This window comes from Macaca mulatta, chromosome 7 (assembly GCF_049350105.2).
Source record: "Macaca mulatta isolate MMU2019108-1 chromosome 7, T2T-MMU8v2.0, whole genome shotgun sequence".
In the NCBI taxonomy this organism is placed as follows: domain Eukaryota; kingdom Metazoa; phylum Chordata; class Mammalia; order Primates; family Cercopithecidae; genus Macaca; species Macaca mulatta.
In genome coordinates this window covers 117,496,751-117,511,864 of record NC_133412.1, presented here as the reverse complement: position 1 = coordinate 117,511,864, position 15,114 = coordinate 117,496,751, and the positions used below count along the sequence as shown (strand labels likewise).

Genomic DNA, 15,114 nt, shown 5'->3' with positions numbered 1-15,114 from the left:
TGTAAATTACCTAGTCCCAAGTAAGTCTTTATTAGCAGCATGAGCATGGACTAATACAGTAGGAATTTCCGCCATTGTGCAAAGATCACAAGCAAGCAAACCACAAGAGACAAAAATCAGGAATGCTCATACAAATACAATGAAAGGTATTTGTATTTATATTTGATAAAATTAAGTGTTACAAAAATGTGGAGACAGGACACTTTCCTACAGCATCAGTAGAGTTTAAATTGCAATAATTATTTTAAAGAACAAGTTGGTAATAGCTAGATTTGCAAATCTTCATCTCAGTGACTCCACTTCTCTTTCTCTCTCTCTCTCTCTCACACACACACACACACACACACACACACACACACGAGTTCTGGCTCATGTTCACGTGAAAATATAGAGAATAATATTGCCGCATTTTAAAAGGAATGACACAGTGTATAATATGTTTTGATATATGTGTACATTGTGAAATGACTAAGTCACACCAATTGATATATGCATTACTTCATATACTTTTATTTTTTTGGTGTAAGAACACTTAAAACTAATCTCTTGGTAATTTTCAGTAATATAATATATGGTTATTAACTATAGTCACTCTGTTGTACAATGGCTCTCTTGAACTTATTCCTCATATGTAATTGAAATTTTGTGTCTTTTGACCAACATCTCAGTTTGCTTTCCTCTCTCTTCTCCGTCCTCCTGAAACTCTGGTAATGACGATTTTTACTCTGCTTCTATGAGTTTGCCAATTTTAGGTTCCATATATAAGTGACATTATGAGGTATTTATCTTTCTGTGCTTGGCTTATTTAACACATTGTCTTCCAGGTTCATCCATATTGTTGCAAATGATAGGATTTTCTTATTTTTAAGTCTGTATAGTATCCCGTTTTTATAATGAATTTAAAAATTCACTCTTTTGTTGATAGACACTTAGGTTGATTCCATATCTTGGCTATTATAAATAATACTACAATCAACATGGGCATGCAGATATGATTTTGAGATAGTGACTTCATTTCCTTTGGATATATACATAGCAGTGAGATTGCTGGATCATATGGTAGTTCTATTTTTGATGTTTTGGGATATCTCTATGCTGTTTTCCATAGTGGCTATATGAATTTACATTTCCATCAACAATGTACAATGTTTCCCTTTTCTCCACATTCTGACCAGAACTTGGCATCTTTTATCTTTTTTGCTTATAGCCATTCTAACAGATCTGAGGTGGTTTTAATTTGCGTTTTTCTCATTTAGTGATATTGATTTTTTTTTCATATACCTGTTGGCCATTTGTATGTCTTCTTTTGTGAAATATTTATTCAGATTCTTTGTCCATTTTTTAATCAGATTATTTGTTTTCTTGCCATTGAGTAGCAGGAGATCTTTATGTATTTTTAATATTAACCCCTTATCAGATGTATAGTTTGCAAATATTTTCTTGAATTCTATAGGTTGTTTCTTCTATCAGCATTTTTTCATAGTAAAATGTCACAAACAATATATGGGTAATAGGGCAATGGAGAAATAAACAATTATTTTGTCATATAATTGGATTCTATGGAGAAGTCAAAACAAATAAACTAGAAGTGGCCAGGTGCAGTGGCTCACACCTGTAATCCCAGCCCTTTTGGAGGCTGAGGCAGGTGGATCATGAGGTCAAGAGATTGAGACTATACTGGTCAACGTGGTGAAACCCAGTCTCTACTAAAAATACAGAAATTAGCTAGGCATGGTGGAGTGCACTTGCAGTCTCAGCTACTTGGGAGGCTGAGGCAGGAGAATCACTTGAACCCGGGAGGTGGACGTAACAGTGAGCCGAGATTGTGCCACTGCACTCCAGCCTGGTGACAGAGTGAGACTCCGTCTCCAAAAACTAAAAATAATAAAAAAAAAACTAGGAGTACAAATTTCAAAATGAAAATCCCAAGAATAATAATGCTTAACAGAAAAACACATTGCAGAACGACACACATAGTATAATTAAAGTACACTTGAAATAGGTATATATTAAATAACTATAATATGTAGTACATATTGATACAAACATATCTGTATTGATTTGCATGAAAGACAATAACTTCGGGTATTGCCTACCCCTTGCTTAAATGGGAAAGAGAATGGGATGGATGATGGCTTTTGTATGCATCTTTTAAATTGTACTCTTAGAAAACAATATAAACCAGAAGCAAACAAGGCAAGATATTAACATTTGCCAAATCTGGTTAGTAGGTATGAGAATGTCTGCTACTTTTTATTCTTTACATTTTTATCTAAAATATTTTGTAATGAAAACAAACCTCTAATGGAAACTGAATTTTATGTTATCTGCTTATAAACCTCTATTATGTTGCTATCTTACAAATGCTGTTACTATATGGTTCCAGTATATACATTTTAAATTGTAGATCCAAGGTCCCAGTCCTTAAGATGTTTTCATAAGATCTTGTTGCTCTTGTATTTAGATGCCAAATTTGGGGAAGAAAGCTATAATTTGTGAGTATTTATTGAACAGTGTTTGCAATGAGTTCAGGTATCATAGCCATTTCCTAGGCAGGGCTGCAGAGCCTGTCTTTCTGGGGTAGGCTTAAGGCAGGAGAGACTTGACTTTAAAAAAATCAGGGATGCTGGAGTTCATACCAGTTAAAGACATTGATAGCCACCAGACTCTTCTAGATTTCTATAGGGTTTGAGCATAACTACTTCCCCAAGAAACAAATACCATCTATTGCAAAATTTAAAAAATACGGTGTCTGCCATTCCTTTCCTTAATTACAACAGTCACATGTTTCAATTGGCATCCTTCAATTTGATCTTTAGTTTTGATTTGTTTTCACTTTTTCCCAATCATTCTTGATTCATTCTTTGTTTAGTCAAAATCCAGTTGGCATTAGGGCTTAAAATTTTGTAATTGTGTAATCTTGGAATTTTTAATAGCTTGAATACTTGGAAATTGCATATTTTGCTCTGGTTATTTAACTTTTGGTTATGTACCTTTAAGTAATATTTACTTTTTCAAGCCTTTTTCAATTTATTTCTAACAAAAATAAGAAAACAATAAGTATACCTCTCTGAGACTACCAAATGTGAAAGGAAACAAAAATTTGTTTTATTTACCTATAAAGTTGTTTGTCCACTTAAAATATTTATATATGATATGTCAGTTCATTCACTTAAGCTGATTCACCTCAGTGAATAATTTAGCAAATTTATGATTCATTTATCTTTCTTACATTGCATAAATATAATGATAGATGTGTGCAGGCATTAAATATGTCATTTCAATTTAGTTTACTGGCTCACGGTGGATTTTCAATGCCTCCCCAAACAAATAAGTGTACCTTTCCGGTGACAGGAGTCTTTCCCATGTTTCTCATTATAGGAAGTAGTTTAAAAATATATCTGTAATATGACGAATTGTCTACTTTTTAATATTTAGAACATTAAAATATATTTTATTAAACTCTTGTCATACTTTAATTTGAATGGCATCACAATGTTTCTCCTGTTTTGACCCCTCATATTTAGAGTATTAGTTTTGTGATATGAACAGGCTATGAATTCTTGCTGGCAACAAAACTGAAATTTTTAAGTCAATATTCAAACTTCAAGACTCTTCAAGTCATTATGGCATAACTTTTCTTTATTCCTAGTTTTATATGGTGATGGACTTAATTTAATTTAATTTAATTTAATTTCTAGACCTGGCAGAAAGACAGCAGGGAGACTTGTGCCATGAGTTACTCACCCTATGAAGGTAACAAATGGCTCATTAAGTATAGCGTATTTAATTATAGAATCATAGAATGGAAGAGATTTTTGAGGGCTTCTAGTTTAACCTTTCTTCCAATCCAGAGACTTTTGTCAACATGCCAGATGGATAGTTATTTAGCCTCTGATTAAATTTGTGCAGTGTTGAAGATTCCACAGCTTTTCAGGGAAACCCATTACATTTGGGACCTGAAGAATTATTAGAAAATTCTTGCTCACTATCTAGCACATGCTCCTTTAAAATCCTATTTGCCCCTGTTACACAGCACAGTATACATTAGCTTCTCCTTCTACTTGACAGTCTTTCAGATATTTTAGTCTGCTGTTATGCATTTTTAAATAATCTGTTCCCCAAATTAAGTAGAGATGATTTAATATTCCAAGTTAAGTATTAAAATCAGCTTGTGAAAATAATATATGTGATTAAATGATGATGAAATAGAAATAGAATCATAAGAAAAAATATTATAAAATCAGTCCAACCAAGGGAAGGCCATAAACAGAAAATGTAGAGTCATGGTGGTTTTTAAGGTTGATCTTTAATTTGGATTCTGCATATCCTAGTAATCAAAGTGAAAACAAGTAATATGGTTGCTTACAAAAAGATTATCAGTGTAACCAAAGGTTTTTCATTGACATAAGTTCTGAAAGAATATATTATAGCTCAGAGTATTTTAATGACCAATGTCTTCAATAAATATGCCTTTGGTGAAGAATGTAATATAACTCAGAGTATTTTAATGACCAATGTCCTCAATAAATATGCCTTTGGTGAAGTTGTCATTATTCCTTTGGTATTCGTAGAGCTTTCAACCTCTGACATACTTATGGGAAAAAACTGGACTGTGTCATTCAATTCCATATGTATTAGAAAAAATGGATAGTGGACCACTCATTTAATGAATCTTGGCAGGCAGTCTGATATGTATCACTTTTTTTTTTTTTCATATACGTGCTGCCAAAATGAGCATGATATGTCTCACAATGTAAGCTACAAAGATGTTGCAATTCCCCAGGATAAGCCATGTCAGGAAATGGTCTTGGTCATCTTTGAAAGACTCACCAGGGAGTTATAAGCTAGGAGATGTCTTTCCTTTTTATACAAGTGGTAATAATAGAATTCCTGCTGCTTGCCACAGGATATATATCTTCATTAGATAGCACTGAATACATGTTGTACTTCAGACACCTCAATGCTTTCGTAAGGATTAAAGTGCTAATTCCAAAGTTTCATTCTAGTTCTATCAAATTATAAATTATTTTTTCTCAGTTCATTTTTATCCCAACTCTAAGGTCATAAAAATAAAATAAAAATTGAGTGACATAAACGGTGGCTCACGCCTGTAATCCCAGCACTTTGGGAGGCCACGGCGGGCAGATCACGAAGTCAGGAGATAAAGACCATCCTGGTCAACATGGTGGAACCCTGTCTCTACTAAAAATACAAAAATTAGATGAGCTTGGCAGTGCATGCCTGTAGTCCCAGCTGCTCGGCAGGCTGAGGCAAGATAATTGCTTGAACCCGGGAGGCGAAGGTTGCAGTGAGCCGAGATTGTGCCACTGCACTCCAACCTGGGTGACAGAGCGGGACTCCATCTCAAAAAAAAAAAAAAAAAAAAAGAAAAAAAATTGTTTGAAAGTGACAAAAGTCACTTTAAAGATATTGGTTAAGGCAAAAGTCATAATTTCTGCATCAATATGTTTATTAGAGTATTTTTGTCATAACATAGCTGGTTTTGATTGATGGATAATACAATCATGTCACACAACTTGACTGTGCGTCACTAGTAATTGCTTCTAATAGGCATCATTTCTAAAGGTGAATTATATTCTCTATAACAATAGCTGTTTATTAGGTACCTATTTAAGCTACACTGCCTCTTGTGTTCTCTAGTCTTAGAAATACTAAAATAAGGTTGGGCATAGTTGCTCATGCCTGTAATACTAGCACTTTGGGAGGCTGAGGTGAGTGGATTGCAAGGTCAGGAGTTCAAGACCAGCCTGGCCAACATGGTGATACCCCATCTCTAACTAAAAATGCAAAAATTAGTCAGATGTGGTGATGCGTGCCTATAATCCCAACTACTTGGGGGGCTGAGGCAGGAGAATCACTTGAACCCAGGAGGTGGAGGTTGCAGTGAACCGAGGTCACGCCATTGCACTCCATCCTGGGCGACAGAGTGAGACCCCATCTCAAAAAAAGAAAAGAAAAGTAAAGAAAAGAAAACAAATACTAGAATGAAAATCATTTGTCAGAAAACCCTGTTTGGTATAAAGTGTGTTGGAGATCTCAAAATAGCATTGCATGAAGTAGAACAAAAAGATAAGATACTCTCAACAGCCAAATATCATTATATAAAGAATATTAAATAACAAATCACTGCCTTTATTGTTGAAAAATGTAAATAATTCATTAGAAATAACTATACTAATTAGAAATTCAGTTTGAGGTTTACAAGTAGACATTGCCATTCTCCTCTCTGTACTCATATAGCTGGCATAAACTCATGCAAAAGGAATGATGTGAAAACTTCATGGTTAATGCCTCAATAGAGACAAATTAGGACATTTAGCCACCAAAAGAAATTGTTTCCTTTGAATTATCTGGTTTGACTCTAATTTTTAGCTGTCTCCTTTCATCTGGTCTTTACACAAGCCTTTTCTTCAGGCTAAAGATAATGAGCTCTGACTGTGTTTTTCGATATCTTTGCATAAAAAATGAAACAAGTGCTGAAAGACAGTTTCTCATGTTTGCAGTGTTTAGTGTTATGTATCTGATATTTAGTTTTGCAAATGAAAGTGTATTCACGTGGGTACATTTATAAATTTTAGCTAGTCAAACAATTGTAAAATACTACAACTGCATAGTATTAATTACTCATGCTAATGTTAAGTAATAACAGGATAGATTCTGTAGCCATTTTCTGTCACAGGAAGTTTTGCAGATGCTATTCAAGAAGAAATCTGGAGATCAGATGTTGGAAAGGAGGGTCAAACATTGTGGGAGTGTTTCTGATTATGAAATCCGTAGCATGGAGGGGGTAAACAGGTAGACTATGGGCAGAGTTCGAAATTCTTTACATTGGCTTCTTCCCTTCTGGAATTCCCACTGTGAAAAGAATATGTGTCCTCAGGACCCATAGTGGGGTCCCCCAGGTACTGATGTCTTGGAAGCCTTGTGATGAGATGTCTGAACATCTTGGTGCAATGCACAGATTCTAGGAGGTGAAATGCGTTAGAAATGTGCAGTTTTTATATCTGGCAAAAAAAAATTAAGTGGTGTGAAAATCACATCTCTAGAGCAATACAAGGTTTTGGGTTTTGATACATAAGAAAGGAAAATGGAATGAATTCCCTTTACAATATGTCTTTTTAAAGTTTTATTTACTTCTCCTAGTGTCCTTTGCTTCAAATAATGAATGCTGTGAACAGGCAGTGAATTAGATGCTTTTAAGAAGAAACACATAGTGCACAAGAGCACAATCAAAGCTGTGATAGGTAAGTTCAGATCTGTCTAGTGCTCTTGGTTTATTGGTCCTTCAGGGACTGCCTGGAAAGTACCAGAGGAAAGATAGTTTTAGGCTATAGGCAGTTGAAGTGCTATAGTGAGATCACTTATTAATCTTTAAACAGTACTGTCTGCTACTATGTGTGTGTTTTAGAGTCCAATTTATCTTACTTTCTTCTGCTGGTATAGGATATAAGGTCACATTCATAAATACAATCAAACGGCACCATAACAAAAGGTGAAGAAAAGCCACTAGAAGTACTAAATCTTTGGCCAATTGCATAGCTGTAAATTAAACTGAAGTCCATTATTAAGCTAATAAACTCTGTGTGTGTGTGTGTGTGTGTGTGTGTGTGTGTGTGTGTGTGGCAGTCTGTGTGCTTGTGTGGTGTTGTGCTATCCTGCATGAGAGCAAACCCTTCCTTGTATGATTTGAAAACAATATATGCAAAAGTCATTAGTCTGACTATGGGCAAGAGCAAATTTTCTTTGCTTTAATTTTTTTCTGGTTCATTAAAATGTCATCGTGAAGAAATATAGGTTTCTAGCTGGGTTTTACCATCTATGTGATTATGCTATGTTATCTCAAGTTTTTTCATATTCTGAAGGAAAGAATAAAGCAATTGGAACCCAAATTACATGCATAGACTACTTGGGCAAGTATTTGAGGTATACATATAGAATTTGTGTGTGTGTGTACTTGTGCATATTTATGAGTAATTGTGCATCTAGTGTGAGGAGACATGATGGAATGCTGTTCTAATTTTTCTGTATATTTGTTTTCTTTCCAGTAACATGGAACTTCTAGAAAGGAGTGTGAGAGAAGAGCGCTCAGATTTAAAAGAAGTGCTTAGCAGATGTGTCTGTATATGGCAAGTGAAGAACTTACCAAAGGGGTATAAAAGCAAAATGCTACTAACCTTATTGGATGTGAATAATTCGGTTATTAAGGCATTCCCCACACAGTGAAGAATGTAGTACCTATATTTAATGACATCATCATTTATTTGTGATCATTTATTGAGAGATCTGTTGGGTGGTAAGTTTAGCAATATACATGGTGTGAGAGGTCATGAGATGCAAAGTTCAAGGAAAGCAAATTACATACAGATTACTAAACATTTCTATTCACATTTAGAGATGATGCCATCAGCTATATCTATGGAAAACAAATGCTTACATACTGAAGTGTAATAAATGAGGGAGAAATGTGAAGAAGTATCAGCATTCATACCCAAGCCATTAATTACACTATACTACAGGAAATCACATGAAATGAAGTGAAGGTACCAATACATGACATTAGTAACATTTTTAATTCCTTGGGAAGTTAGTACCATTCACTACAGCCTTTAAGTGGAAATCATACCTGATTTTAGAAACTATATTGCTAAATTTTTCCAGCATGAGAACATGGGACATAAGCATGCATTTCTTTTCTCAGTATTTTGAAATGCCACACAATTCCAACTTTACAATGATACATATCTTTAAAGAGAAAAGTAGAAATTTGGTAGTTTCATGGTAAACTACTGCTGTCTATTTTATGCTCCTACTGTGCATATTTCATCTCCATCTAGTACAGAGCAAAATTTTCAGTTATTTGGCCACCAAATCACACTGTGGCTCTAGGTACACTGTGAAATAATAGACTCAGTATTTCCAGCAGCAGAGACCTGAACGAAAGTCATAAACAGAACCATGCCCTTTAGATTGAAATCATCAGTCTTGTGAATGTATAGGTTGCTATCTGTAACTGACTAGCTTTTAATAATATTTAACTGTCATGAAAAGCTAATACAGTTTATGTTAACAATGTTATATGAATGACTGTTTCAGCTAATGATCCATTCATTTTTCCCATTAGTGCAAGTTTGTGTGGATGGTCTGATTTTATTTAATCTTCTTTAATGGAACTCAGCTTATGGTTGCAACAAACCTTTTAAAAACAAGTGTGTGATTACTTATCTCCTGAGTTTTGGCAGTGTTACCAATCACGTATAAACCATTTTAACTCTAATATCCTTTACCAATGAAAGAAAATGATAGCATCTATCAATTATAAATTGTGCATTGTATTTCTACAATGGCATGTTTAAAAACACACATATATTGCTATATTTGTTCATAATTCATAGATTATACTCCTAACTTTGTACATACTGAACATGTACTGTTTATTTCACAACGAAGTTTTTTAGCTGAAAGTCCATTTTTAGCTGCTGAGAGATAGAATGCCATATGTTGCTTTCTGCAGTATAACAATGTGATGCACCTTTGTAATGAAGTCTGGACTTCTTCCAAAAAGGAAAGTGATATAATCCTTCTGGTGAACTGTGAAATCCTACATTTGCACAGTGTCTTACCCAGCAGGAAATGAGCATTCCTCATGGACGGATTTCGTTAGAGGTCTGAGGGAAAGGGATATGTTGGGAGATTCAATGCCAACTTTAGCAGCAGGTTAATTGCTAGCTCTAAAATATTTCTGCAGTATTTTTTTGTTTTGTTTTGTTTTCTTTTCTTTTTTTGACTGGGGGAAAAATTTTCTAGCCACATACCCCAAAGCGATTCATACTTTACATTCCGTTGTTCTCAGTATTGACATGCTTTTGTCGGCTTCTGTAAAGATTCCTTGAAGATTTAGTGGTGGCGTTGGCAGCATCTGTTTAATTCTACAAATCAGTAGTGCAAGTGACTTACTTGTGATCACCATGGTTTTCATCACTTATCCTGTAATGATGGGAAAATTTGTGAACATAACAAACATTAGCTCTTTTAAAAAAGACATAAGTAATATGTCTTATATCTTCACATTTGGAAGACTGTTTTTGTGGGATAGTAATTTTTAAAATATTTTCTGTAAAAAAATGGGAATAGGGTTGTGAATTATATCACCGTGCTTATCTAGATATTGCTTATGTAGTAGAAATAATAAGGCATTGGTCTGGGATTTAAATGAACCAATAACTAATGATGTAAAACAAAAAGAAGCCACACACCTTTCATAGTGCAGTAGGCAGACTATTGATGGTAACACAGTACACCTTGCAAAGATGATGTTCCAGGGAATTTTTACCAGTATCCCTGGACACTGGTGTTTTCAGAAAAATGATGATAACTCTCCTTGGATATGTTTTCTTTCAAACCTTGATCACAGTGTTGAGCAGCAACTAATAAATGTGGGTCTAAAGCTTCTCATGGTTTTTTAAGGACTATAGTCTATGGTGATGAAAGATTACTAATCCCTCTGTGAATTATATATGTTGAGTAGTGAATATATTTCTTTATTATTTTCCCTTCTGTTTTTTTTAATACCATTCACTTTTATATCATGTTATATTTGTGTAGAACTTCATTGCTGACAAGGTTGTTAACAAATGTTATTTTATTTTACCCTTTAAAAACCCTCAGGTAACACTATGATTCCATATTTATTAAAGAAATTATGTTTTCCAGTTTTATACAACTTTCCTAAATCTACGTAATTTATCATATTAGAAAGAGCTACTGTTTCTTCCATGCTCACTTTTGTTTTCATATATTATTAAACTCTTATAACATTATAAGGCTATTATTTTTAGCAGAAGGAGCATGTGAATTACAGAGAGGTTAAAGAACTTGAAATAGTCTCTTAACTGAGCTGTCTTTCATTAATTCTTCTTTCCTCCAGTCTTGCTCAATAAAGAGTTGTTGAGTCACTTTTCTATACTGCCACTAGAATGGCATAATATACTTTCAGTGAACATTTACTGCTTGTTGATGCTGCCTGAAAATAGTACAAATTTCCTACCCTGGTGTTTAAGACCCGAGATAAAGTTATCCTAAATTACAATTAAAAGCTTATGCCAGATTTTCCAATACTCCAATATATCTAATTTGAACTCTCCACCATATATCTTCAAATTTTCCAACATGAATTTTTACTTATGCCAGTAACTTTATCTAAAAAAATCTTTCTCAAATCTGCCTGTCAGCATTTGAACTTATTTCTAATATATGGTTCATGAAAGAGTTTTTAATCCATCAAGCAAATATGATAATTTCCTTGAATGAATTCCCATAGTTATTTGTACTTTCTCAACCATGCTTTGCAGCTTTCACCTCATCTTTTAATTTTTTTCTTCTCTTTTTTTGACATATAAAATGCTATACATGATTAATGCATACAACTTGATGATTTAGAGATAAGTATCCAACCACGAAACCATCATCATCACAATCTATGCCATAAACCTATCCATCACCTCCAAAAGTTTCTTCCCATTCTCTTATTATTATCATTTTGCAATAAAAACACTTAATATAAGATCTACCGACTTAGCAAAACTTTAAGTATACACTATTATATTGTTAACTATAGTGTATGTGTGTGTATATATGTATTTTATATGTATACACTATATCTATGTAGTATAGTAGACCTCTAGAACTTATTTATCCTGTTTAACTGAAACTTTTTACCCTTGACTAAAATCTCTTTATTTTTTTTCTCCCCCAAGCCTCTGGAAACCACCATTCCAGTTTTAGTTTTTGTCATCAAGAAATTTCAAATACCCAAAGCCTTATAGTATCTTGTTAGGAAATGCAGGCATTTTTACATTCTGGTCCATAATGTTAGTATTTATATATTATCTAGTATGTGGATCGAACATATATAGTCACATCAAGTATAATACTATATTAACAATTGACAAATTTATATTTTTATTAAAGTCAGATAATACTGTATTTTTGTGAAAGTATAGTTTCTAATTTAATGTCATCCTCCTCCACAGTAAAAATTTAACAAGAACACAAATACAACAGAATTGAAGTGGAATTATCACTTTGCTTTTCGTTTAAAAGAATGTGATATCCTCCCATGTTGATCTTACATCTACTTTGTTTTGTTGTTTTTGTATTTTGCCAGTTTGAATTTATCCTTATAAAATCTGACCCCAGTGATTTTTTTAAAAACAGTAAAATAGCTTAGAACAGAGGGTAAAGTGGAAAGCAGTTTTACTTGATAACTACCCTCCCCACAACATATACACACACACACACTCCAAGACTAACATAGTGAACTGGTTCAAATTTGTACATCATTGTCTTGTTCAGGGTCAGGTTCCAGCCCCAGCTGAGAGCGGAGGAGACTGGGTAAACGTGGGGCAGGGAGCTGGAAGAACATTCAAGAAACAGCAGGTAAATGAAACATGGCTCTATTTAGCAGCTCCTTCACAGTGTCAGTGTTACATTTATACACCACACAAACAATAGTGGCTGAGAGCCAGGTGGTAAGCTTCCCTATGTTATGGCTTCCTGGCTGTGATTACATAAGACACGTAACTGTGTGCGTGCGCCACAATCTTGCTGAGTCATTCAGGCTATTTGCCTCGGCCTATGCCTACTGTCCTGTGCCTGCTTAGATGCAGCACAGCCATGTTCTTTACAATCATTTTGTTTGCTTCTTGAGTTGGCTATCCTATCCTGTGTGAATGGAATTTATGACAGTCTGAAAAGTATATCTTGGTAGAGTTTAGGATTCCATTTACTTTATGGGTACTATTGGGAAGCAGTAAACACATCAATATAACTTTCAAAGTTATGTGGATTACTTCCCTCTAGAGCCTAGGTAAGTTTTCATCCCAGCTTGTGATACAGTATTGATATTCTGGGTGTGAAATAGCTATAAGTCTTAAAATTAAAGATAAAAAGACTGTCATAATTAAAAATGGCTGAATATCTGTATCATATGTTGGAATTTAATGTGATTGGATTTGAAACACTACACCTTTCTGAAGGCATCTTTAGCTAAACATAGGCTCTGTGTTAGATGTCCATGTGGAAAGCAATGTGGAATAAAGTCCACTTCATGGAACTCTTCAGAAAGTTACCTATTTATTTAGGACAACTCTCTCTAGATTGGTGCTCAAAGGGGAATGTAGCGATTTTGGAAGTCCTGTAGCTGCTTCTTTGCAGATTCAATTTATACCTTAAACTACATCTTCTAAATTTATCACTTTAAAAATTTTATTTAAATGTCTTCTCACAAATTCTATTTGTAATTTATTTTTTGTTGTATGAAGTAGTCTTGTTACCTTTAATAACATACCATGCTTTAATTATAGATATCAATATGTGATGATAATGCCTAAGTCTTCATCCTACTAGGGAAAAAGGAGGCTTCTGAAATGGCACTTGATCAAATTAAAGGTATTCCCTTGAATTTAATTCTTAGGACTCAATATTCATATATTATAACTATTATAATGAAAGCAGATGACATTTGCTGAAACAACATAGTAATTAGAGCTGATAGTACAAATTTAAACTGACCCATATGATAGAGATGCTACTTCTCCTTGTAGTTTGCTTTAATAAACCTTTCTGTTGACAGTGCATTGAAAAGCTCAACTCAGCCATGTGGTACTGTCCGCAGTGAGGAGGGGCTTTTCTCTCTAGCACTGCTAACAGCCCCGGAAGACAACCACAGCAGTTACCTGGAGTGAAAATCAGATTGTAAAATAAAATGAAGTGCACTTGTCATTAATACTTATTAAATGAAAAGATTTACAACAAAAGATAGAGTTGTTCCTCAGTATCCCTGGGAGATTGGTCCTTGGACATCTCTAGATCAGTGTAAGGTGGGGATTTTTCCACAGTCCTTACAGAAAAACCAAGTAGTATGGTTAATATGTCCTTAATAATATTCCTATAATAACTACAACAAAAATAACTTTTCTACCATGGTCTTTCATGGTAGGCTTTAAACTCATGGGTGATGCCAAAGAGCATTTTTAGCAAAAATTTATTTTTTAAAGGAGACACAATACATTGGGTTCCTAAGCAAATAGTTTTGGCTTTACACAAAATAAAATTTAGAACAGATAAGAAAATTTATATTTATTTCTGCAGGATAGCTTTCATAAATAGTATTTTTTTCATAGTCGGATATTGATAAAGGTTGGGGAGAAATGTTGGTTCATTCTGCATAATTTTCAAGTACTGATATTATTTGTTGCTGCTTAAATACAGTTACACATGCTTTGGCAATAATCTTGACAAAGGTTATAGACTCGTTAGGAAAATTATGGAACTTAATCAGCACATGTATCTGAATAGAAGGACAAGGAATGATTTTAGTGCAACTCTAAAATCTTTTGCGTAAAATTCGTCTGGTTCTATTTGAATACATGAAAAAGTGGACAATCTGTTCCAGAATATTTTGCCAGTGATTTCAGATATAACTCTTGTATCTGGAAATGATTTTGTCCCATTTGGCTCCACTAATTGCCCATCATGTTTATAGAAATGTTTTCTTGGTTCTATTTTTAATAAATGCAGAGGGACTTTATGAAAGCACATAACAAAATGTTTATTCTAGATTAATGAACACTTTATTCAGCTTTATTGAGGTATAACTGGCAAATTGTATTTAAGGAGTACAATGTGATGTTTAGCGTATGTATACATTGTGAATGATTTCCACTATCAAGCTAATTAACATATCCATTATCACATAGTTACCTTTTATGTAGTGAAAACATTGAAGATCTACTCACTTAACGTATTTCAATTATATAATACAGTATTATTAACTGTAATTACCATGCTGTACATTAGATATGTAGAAAATACTGATCCTACATAACTGAAACCTTATACACTTTGACCAACATCTCTCTGTTTCCTTTCTTTCAAAACCTTGGCAATCACCATTCTACTCTCTGCTTCTAGGAGACTGACTTTTTTAGATTCCACTTATAAGTGAGAGCATGGTGTATTTGTCTTTCTGTGCCTGGCGTATTTCACTTAGAATAAGTGATCATGTCAGATATAGATGTTTATTGCTTTAAC

The 15,114-nt window shown here is 34.0% G+C and overlaps 1 long non-coding RNA gene across 1 annotated transcript in view; it reads left to right on the top strand.

The window, feature by feature from the left end:
• Positions 1-8,521, top strand: part of LOC106999410 (uncharacterized) — a 213,755-nt gene extending 205,234 nt beyond the window's left edge. Inside the window, exons 4-5 of the long non-coding RNA XR_013396251.1 lie at positions 7,168-7,268; positions 8,070-8,521. This is a non-coding gene — a long non-coding RNA (uncharacterized LOC106999410). The remainder of the gene's footprint in view (positions 1-7,167; positions 7,269-8,069) is intronic.
• Positions 8,522-15,114: the final 6,593 nt, after the last annotated feature.